Below are 7040 nucleotides of genomic sequence, written 5' to 3'. Positions count from 1 at the left end.
TCAACTGGCTGGTTGGCTGTGGGCGTGCAAAAGCATTTCAACGAAACCAACAGATGATAGCATTGCGATACCGATCCGCACAATGGGGGGGTAGCGGACAAATAAACTCCCCTTCTAGTTGTACTCTCAACGATTTGAAACGAGTACGACGCCAACGACGACGACGACGAGGAGGACGATACAGCAGTGACATAATCCCAGCGGGCATCCCGTTTCGGCCCCCGATGCATTGGCAGGCTGCTAACATCAACGCCTCCTGCCTCGGCCTGGCTGTCATGACGAAGAGACCTGGTGAGCTGGAAAAATCGTCATTCCCCGAGCACACATTGCATCGGGGATCGGTGTGACACTTTGCCTGCGGTGTACTCGATTCGGCAGAAATGGATTCCGGCAAACAGAATGTATGCTAACGACGAAGTGTGCAATAACATCCATGGTACTGAACCGGAGCCGCATCTAGTCGCAGCCCAGTTCGCACAATGCACACAAATTCCGACGAACGATTGGCCAACCATCGAGCGAGCCAAGGGCGGCTTTTCACCGAAGGACATCATTTTTCATTCGGTAGAAGTTGCCGAGCGAAGCCATATGCTTGGAAATTGAACGACCCATTTCCCGAATCGAAGCAGTCAGTGATTTCACTGTCGCAGACGAGTTTGTTAATTTTCGTCGGATGTCCCTTTATTAGTTGTATTCTCCTTGTAAAGTATACTACTACTGTCAGTAATACTATTGAACTCAAGAGTGCATTTTTGGTATGAAATTACGTCCACGGTTGCCACATTTATCGCTGTCTGTTCACATAATTGGAAGTAACGTATATTTAGTGGTGTTCTGCAACGTGGTGCGAGAAGACATAACTTCTCATATACACATTTATGTATTTACATCGTGGCAGCTTCTCCAACTGTCTGGTAAAGTGTTTTGAAGTGACGAGTTGTGCCCTTTTGCTCGCGTTCAACTTTAATCCTACTTCCAGACGGTCTACATTCTGCTGGTTTCCCATTCGCCCACGCCAACGAGCCAACCATTCCCCTCTGTGCCGTTTGAGAAAGCAAACGAGAAACAAAAGCCACATTCGGTGTAATAACCCTTCATTTTTTTCCACCTGTCGAGTTCGTTTTCGAAGCACTACAACTTCTGTGAGCAGAGCACGTTTTGCAAGTGCGGAACCACCCACCAGTGCAGACCACCCGTCCGAGAAGCAAACCGATTCCATTAGCGTCTGGAAAGTGTTAGACCGTCGTATCCATCCGTGTCCGTAGTTTCCGAGAGTATCAAATGACTGCTTTCTGCTGCGGAAATGCCATAATCCCCGCCCCCCGGTACCGCACCCGTACCCAAGCTCAGAGCAGAACAGTTCCGGATGCGAATGCGATGGACAAGACTCCAACAAGGTTGGTTCGCTTGGTTGGGTGAGGGGGGTTTTTGTGTTGGTTACACAAATAAACAACCCTCCAACGGGGGAAACAGTGACAGCCAGGTTCGCCGGGAGCAGTCGCACACAGCCCGAAAAGGAACAATCAAACCTTGCCACAATCGAAGAGTTGGAGCGAAAAGTGAGAACTCAACGCGCATATGACGGCTAGCAGAACACGGTCAGATATGAACCGGGAAGCGTGTCCGTGTGCAAATTGTGCAGGACCTGCATGGTTGGCAGTGGGACCGTTGAAGAAGAGTGCGGGTTGGAATTGGATACGAGTCGGTTGCTTCGTGGTGCAATAATATTCTATGGGAAGTATGTTCTCGAATGAACTTGATTTGGGTGGCACAATTATTAAACTTTGAAACTATTATTTTGAACTGACTGCAACAGCACTCCACTATCACAAAACACTCACTGAAAACGTTCAACAGGTTGAAGAATTTTGAAATGCATGAGAGAATTTGAAAAAAAAAAAAAGGCTTCCATATTTCAGTTTTTGGCATGGAATTCAATTGTATCACACTTTGCTGTCAACAGCTTTGAGCTGTTGAAAAGAGACATCCCACGTGCACTTTTTTAAATATTCGTATCTCTACTGAATTTTAAATGAAATATATGCTCAAATGTGTCATTTGAAAATTGTGAGCACCTGTTTTGGGTTTTGCCTTTCTCATATAGAAAGGTTATGCAATCACTCTGAAAAACGTCAACCTAATCCCGGCCCGGAGGGCCGAGTGTCATCCCATTCGACTCAGTTCGTCGAGATCGGAAAAAGTATGTATGTGTGTGTATGTGTGTATGTATGTGTGTGTATGTGTGTATGTGTGTGTGTATGTGTGTGTGTATGTGTGTGTGTATGTATGTGCGTATGTGTCAAAGAATGTCACTCATTTTTCTCAGAGATGGCTGGACCGATTTGCCCAAACTTAGTCTCAAATGAAAGGTGCAACCTTCCCATCGGCTGCTATTGAATTTTGGATCGATCGGAATTCTGGTTCCGGAATTACGGGTTTCAGAGTGCGGCCACACAGAAATTTCTCATAAAAACTATAGGAAAAATTAAAAATAGAATTTTTATTTTTGATGCTAAATGTATTCAAGGTGCATAAAACGTCGAGATTTGATGCAAACACGAAAAAAATTTGACGAAGATTCACTTTTTTGGATTTTGCACATTTTTGCCTTTCTCATATAGAAAGGTTATGCAATCACTCTGAAAAACGTCAACCTAATCCCGGCCAAATTTTTTTTTTCGACTCGCTTAAGGTTTCTGGATTTTAACAGGGGCGTAGTTGATGGTTTACGGAGAGGGGTTACACTCCCCCTCTACTGTTCACTCCCCTCCTTTAAAAATCTCCTTAAATCACCCCTCAGACCACCACCTCATACCCCTCCCTTTCAACCCCATCATCTTTAAACCACCACTATATTACAAAGCACCAATTTAAGCTGGGGAGTCGTTCGTTCATGGGACTTTCGCCCTCCTCACATACCCATCCCCGCATGACAAAATGAGTTAGCAAGCAGATAACATTGATCTACTGCTGATTAGGCTAATGGAGTATGATATTTTTTTGTTTCAAGTGTTTCACCGTCGACACGTAGCTCATCAAGTTCGTGGCTGGCATGCCATTGTGTATAAGTGCAAAGTGTACTAAGAATGTAATGGACATTTCCACAATTATGTTGAACATAAAAAGCCTCCGTGCCATAGTTTAGAGAAATGAGAAAGGCACAATTGCACCGCTAGGTGGATTAAAACAGGTTTTTTTTTATTCATTTCGTTTATTTGATAGGCACAAATGCGTTAGCTTGGCGGTGCCAAATTCTTTTGTTTTTACATTTTGGATATCTTAAAACTAGGAGGTTACAATGTTGAAATATTTTTTTTATGCAAGAAAAAAAAGTTTACAGCTATCTTAAGACTAGAAATAAGATTCAATATACAAGAGAGGGCCAAAAGATTTTTTTATGAAAAATTTTAAAACAAGGGATTCAGTTTGATATACAAGAGGGGGAGTAATAGTTTTTTACGAAATATTTTACAGTTATCTTAAAACTAACAATATAGTTCAGTACAAAAAAGGTGGAACAAATATTTATGAGAAATTTCACAGATATCTTAAAACTAGGGATACAATTCTATTTACAAGATGGAGGACAAGAGTTTCAATAAAGAGTAAAAATTACAGCTATCTTAAAACTAGGAATACAGAAATCAAATTTGATTTTTTAACGAAGACTTATGCTTGGTCAAGATATTCAGAGGGGGGCTTATTTCCACATCAGTGTAGCAGCAGGTGTATCGAGGACAGGGGAGAGAAGACGTATATGGTGACAGGGAAAGAAGAGCAAAACTTGCAACTATCGCGCAAACGGGAGATCAGCGAAACAAATTTGCGCCTCAGTCTAGTAAGTCGTCGAGTACCAGGTTGGCGGATGGTATTCTTCAGACCCGCGGGGAATCCTTCAAAAGTCATCGGACATCAAGTCGCTCTCGCTTCAGTTTCCTTCTATGCAGGCGTAGTGGTAAAGGCGACGGCGCACAGTGGCTGGAGGCTGGCCAAAACCTCAAAAATTTATTTTTGTAATATTGATATTTTATATTTTTCCTAAATTTCTCATGTTATGAATGATATATATTCAAAATGATCATTACATAAGAACACGATTTTTAACATGAGTTTAAACGTAGCAAAGTCTGGATTTTTTAATGATTTTCATTTCCGAAACCACCATTGCTCTTTTGACTTCAAATGCATGTTGCTCATTTGATTTTGGTTCGATTTTAACAAAACTAGTTTCATTGTGTAGAGGAACGAAAGAACTTGGTTAGTGAATAGAATACATTTGGCAAATTTGCTTGGAACTATGACTATTTTGTATAAATATGTTTGAGGAGGTCAGATCAAAAATACTTTTTTCACCATCGGAATCATTTCGGAACGGTCACATAGTATACATTCTATGGGAAATAACCTCTACTTTTCAAATATCATGGTCTCGTTCTGCGCCTAGGTGCGCAAAAAGGTTTAAGGAGATTTTGAAGCTTTGTTGCTGATATGGAGGCGCATGGTGTTTTGTGTAAAATAGTTAGACAATCTACACTAAACCAACACGTTATACAATGGATTTAAAAAGTGTTCTTCATTTTTTATGGTATTGCTGATATTGGTGAACAGTAACGGAAAATCTATCATGAAAACGGGATTATAGTTATAAGAAAGGTTCAATGACACTGTATGGAAAAATGCATTTAATATTTTACGACTTTTGACATCAAAAATGAGATCAGCACCGCAAAATTAGCTTAAATTGTGATTTTCAGCCAAATTAGGTAGCATTTGAGGTTTTGTCCAACTTTTGTTTGAAGACCCGCCACTGTGCGGCGGTTACATGGTGGCACTCTGCAGCTGATCGGTTCCACAAAGCAAGAGGAAATTTCTAAAAACAAGAAATAAAAGAGAGGGGCTAAATTGGGATATTTATTGTTTTAATGAAATTGTAAATAAGGGACATATAGGGGAGATCGCGATTTGCTAGCATATCCCGGACTGGGACATTGGGTGGTCTACCTCTGGCCCGAAGGGAATCCTTTAACAGAGACCTGGCGTCACAATACTCGGCACAAACCCAGACAACGTGGTCGATGTCGTGATAACCCTCGTCACAAGCGCACAGACTACTCTCCGCAAGCCCAATACGCCGCAAATGTGCATGCAACGTGTAGTGGTTAGACATGAGCCGGGACATTACACGAATGAAGTCCCGACCCACATCCATCCCCCTGAACCATGGCTTCGTTGATACCTTCGGGATAATGGAATGTAGCCATCGTCCAAGTTCAGTATTGCTCCATGAGGTTTGCCAACTGTTGAGTGTCCTCTGACGACAAATACTAAAAAATTCGTTGAAGCAGATTGGTATTTCATATATGTCACGATTTAATGCCGGCCTTTTCATTGCCCGGGATAGAGCAATGAGAGGGGACCCAAACAAAGGTAATCTGATAAGATTTTTCAGATAACGTACACAAGGACTCCTGTATCTTCCCCAGAAAATACAGAAATTGCTTTTTAGGCTTCACCGCACGAAGAGCCTCGATAGAGCTGAGGCTGTCCGAAATGATGAAGTAGTGATCTGTGGGCAGAGTATCGATGATCCCAAGGGTGTACTGAATAGCAGCTAATTCTGCGACGTAAACTGAAGCGGGATCATTGAGCTTGAATGAAGCGGTGATAGTATTATTGAAGATACCGAAGTCAGTGGACCCATCGAGGTTCGATCCGTCAGTGTAAAACATATTGTCACAGTCGACTTCTCGGAATTTATTATAAAATATATTGGGGATCACTTGTGGGAATATGTGATCCGGTATTCCACGAATCTCTTCCTTCATGGATGTGTCGAAGAATACAATAGAATCAGAAGTATCTAGAAAACGGACATGGTTGGGATTATACGAAGAAGGATTGATGCTCTGTGCCATGTAGTCGAAGTACAAGGACATAAAACGGATTTGAGAATTAATCTCGACGAGTCTTTCGAAGTTTTCAATCACCAACGGGTTCAAGATATCGCATCGAATGAGCAATCGATATGAGAGTTCCCAAAATCGATTTTTCAACGGGAGAACGCCCGACAGCACTTCGAGACTCATCGTATGGGTCGACTGCATGCACCCTAAGGCGATACGCAAACAACGATACTGAATTCTTTCGAGTTTGATGAAATGTATGTTCGCGGCGGAGCGAAAGCAGAAGCATCCGCACAGCAAAAAAAAATCATGTAACTTTACATCTTGCCAGATGCACATAAAAGGAGCGTCCCAATTCACATACATTTACATTTTATTACATGTAAAAATGTGAGATGTTCGGCTTTTTCTAGGGCATTCAGTCTGAGTTTTACATCAAAAGAGTCACAATATTCAATTTTACATATCATAGCATGTAAAATCCTATTATCGGACAGAAAAATACGTCGTTGCGTTGTTTACGTCAAATGTAATTTTCATTTTTTCTAAGAGTGCGTATTCCATTACCGACAGTATCGTTGTTTGATACAACCTAATTAGGTCTCCTGGGTGGGCACCCCACCATGTTCCAGTTATTTTCAGATACCTAATGTGACATTTCCAGGTACCTTTAGAGTCGAACCAGACCCCGAGATATTTAAATGTGAAAACCTGGTTGATCGTTGCACCCATTAATAAAAGCTGGAGTTGCGCCGGCTCACGCTTCCTAGAAAAAACAACCAACTCAGTTTTCTCCGTGGAGAACTCAATACCCAGCTGAAGAGCCCAAGCAGACAAATTGTCCAAGGTATTTTGTAATGGTCCTTGAAAGTCGGCAGCTTTGGGCCCTGTAACAGAGACCACGCCGTCGTCTGCAAGTTGCCTATGCGTGCATGAATTGGCAAGACAATCGTCAATGTCATTCACGTAGAAATTGTAGAGCAGGGGACTTAGACATGAGCCCTGGGGAAGACCCATGTAGCTAAATCGCGATGTTGTTAAATCGCCATGCGAAAAGTGCATATGCTTCTCAGACAACAGGTTTAGCAAAAAGTTATTTAAAATCGGCGAAGGACCATGCTGATGCAGCTTCTCTGA

The sequence above is a fragment of the Topomyia yanbarensis genome, chromosome 2 (genome assembly GCF_030247195.1).
Source record: "Topomyia yanbarensis strain Yona2022 chromosome 2, ASM3024719v1, whole genome shotgun sequence".
Classification (NCBI taxonomy): Eukaryota; Metazoa; Arthropoda; class Insecta; order Diptera; family Culicidae; genus Topomyia; species Topomyia yanbarensis.
This window is presented reverse-complemented; position numbering follows the sequence as displayed.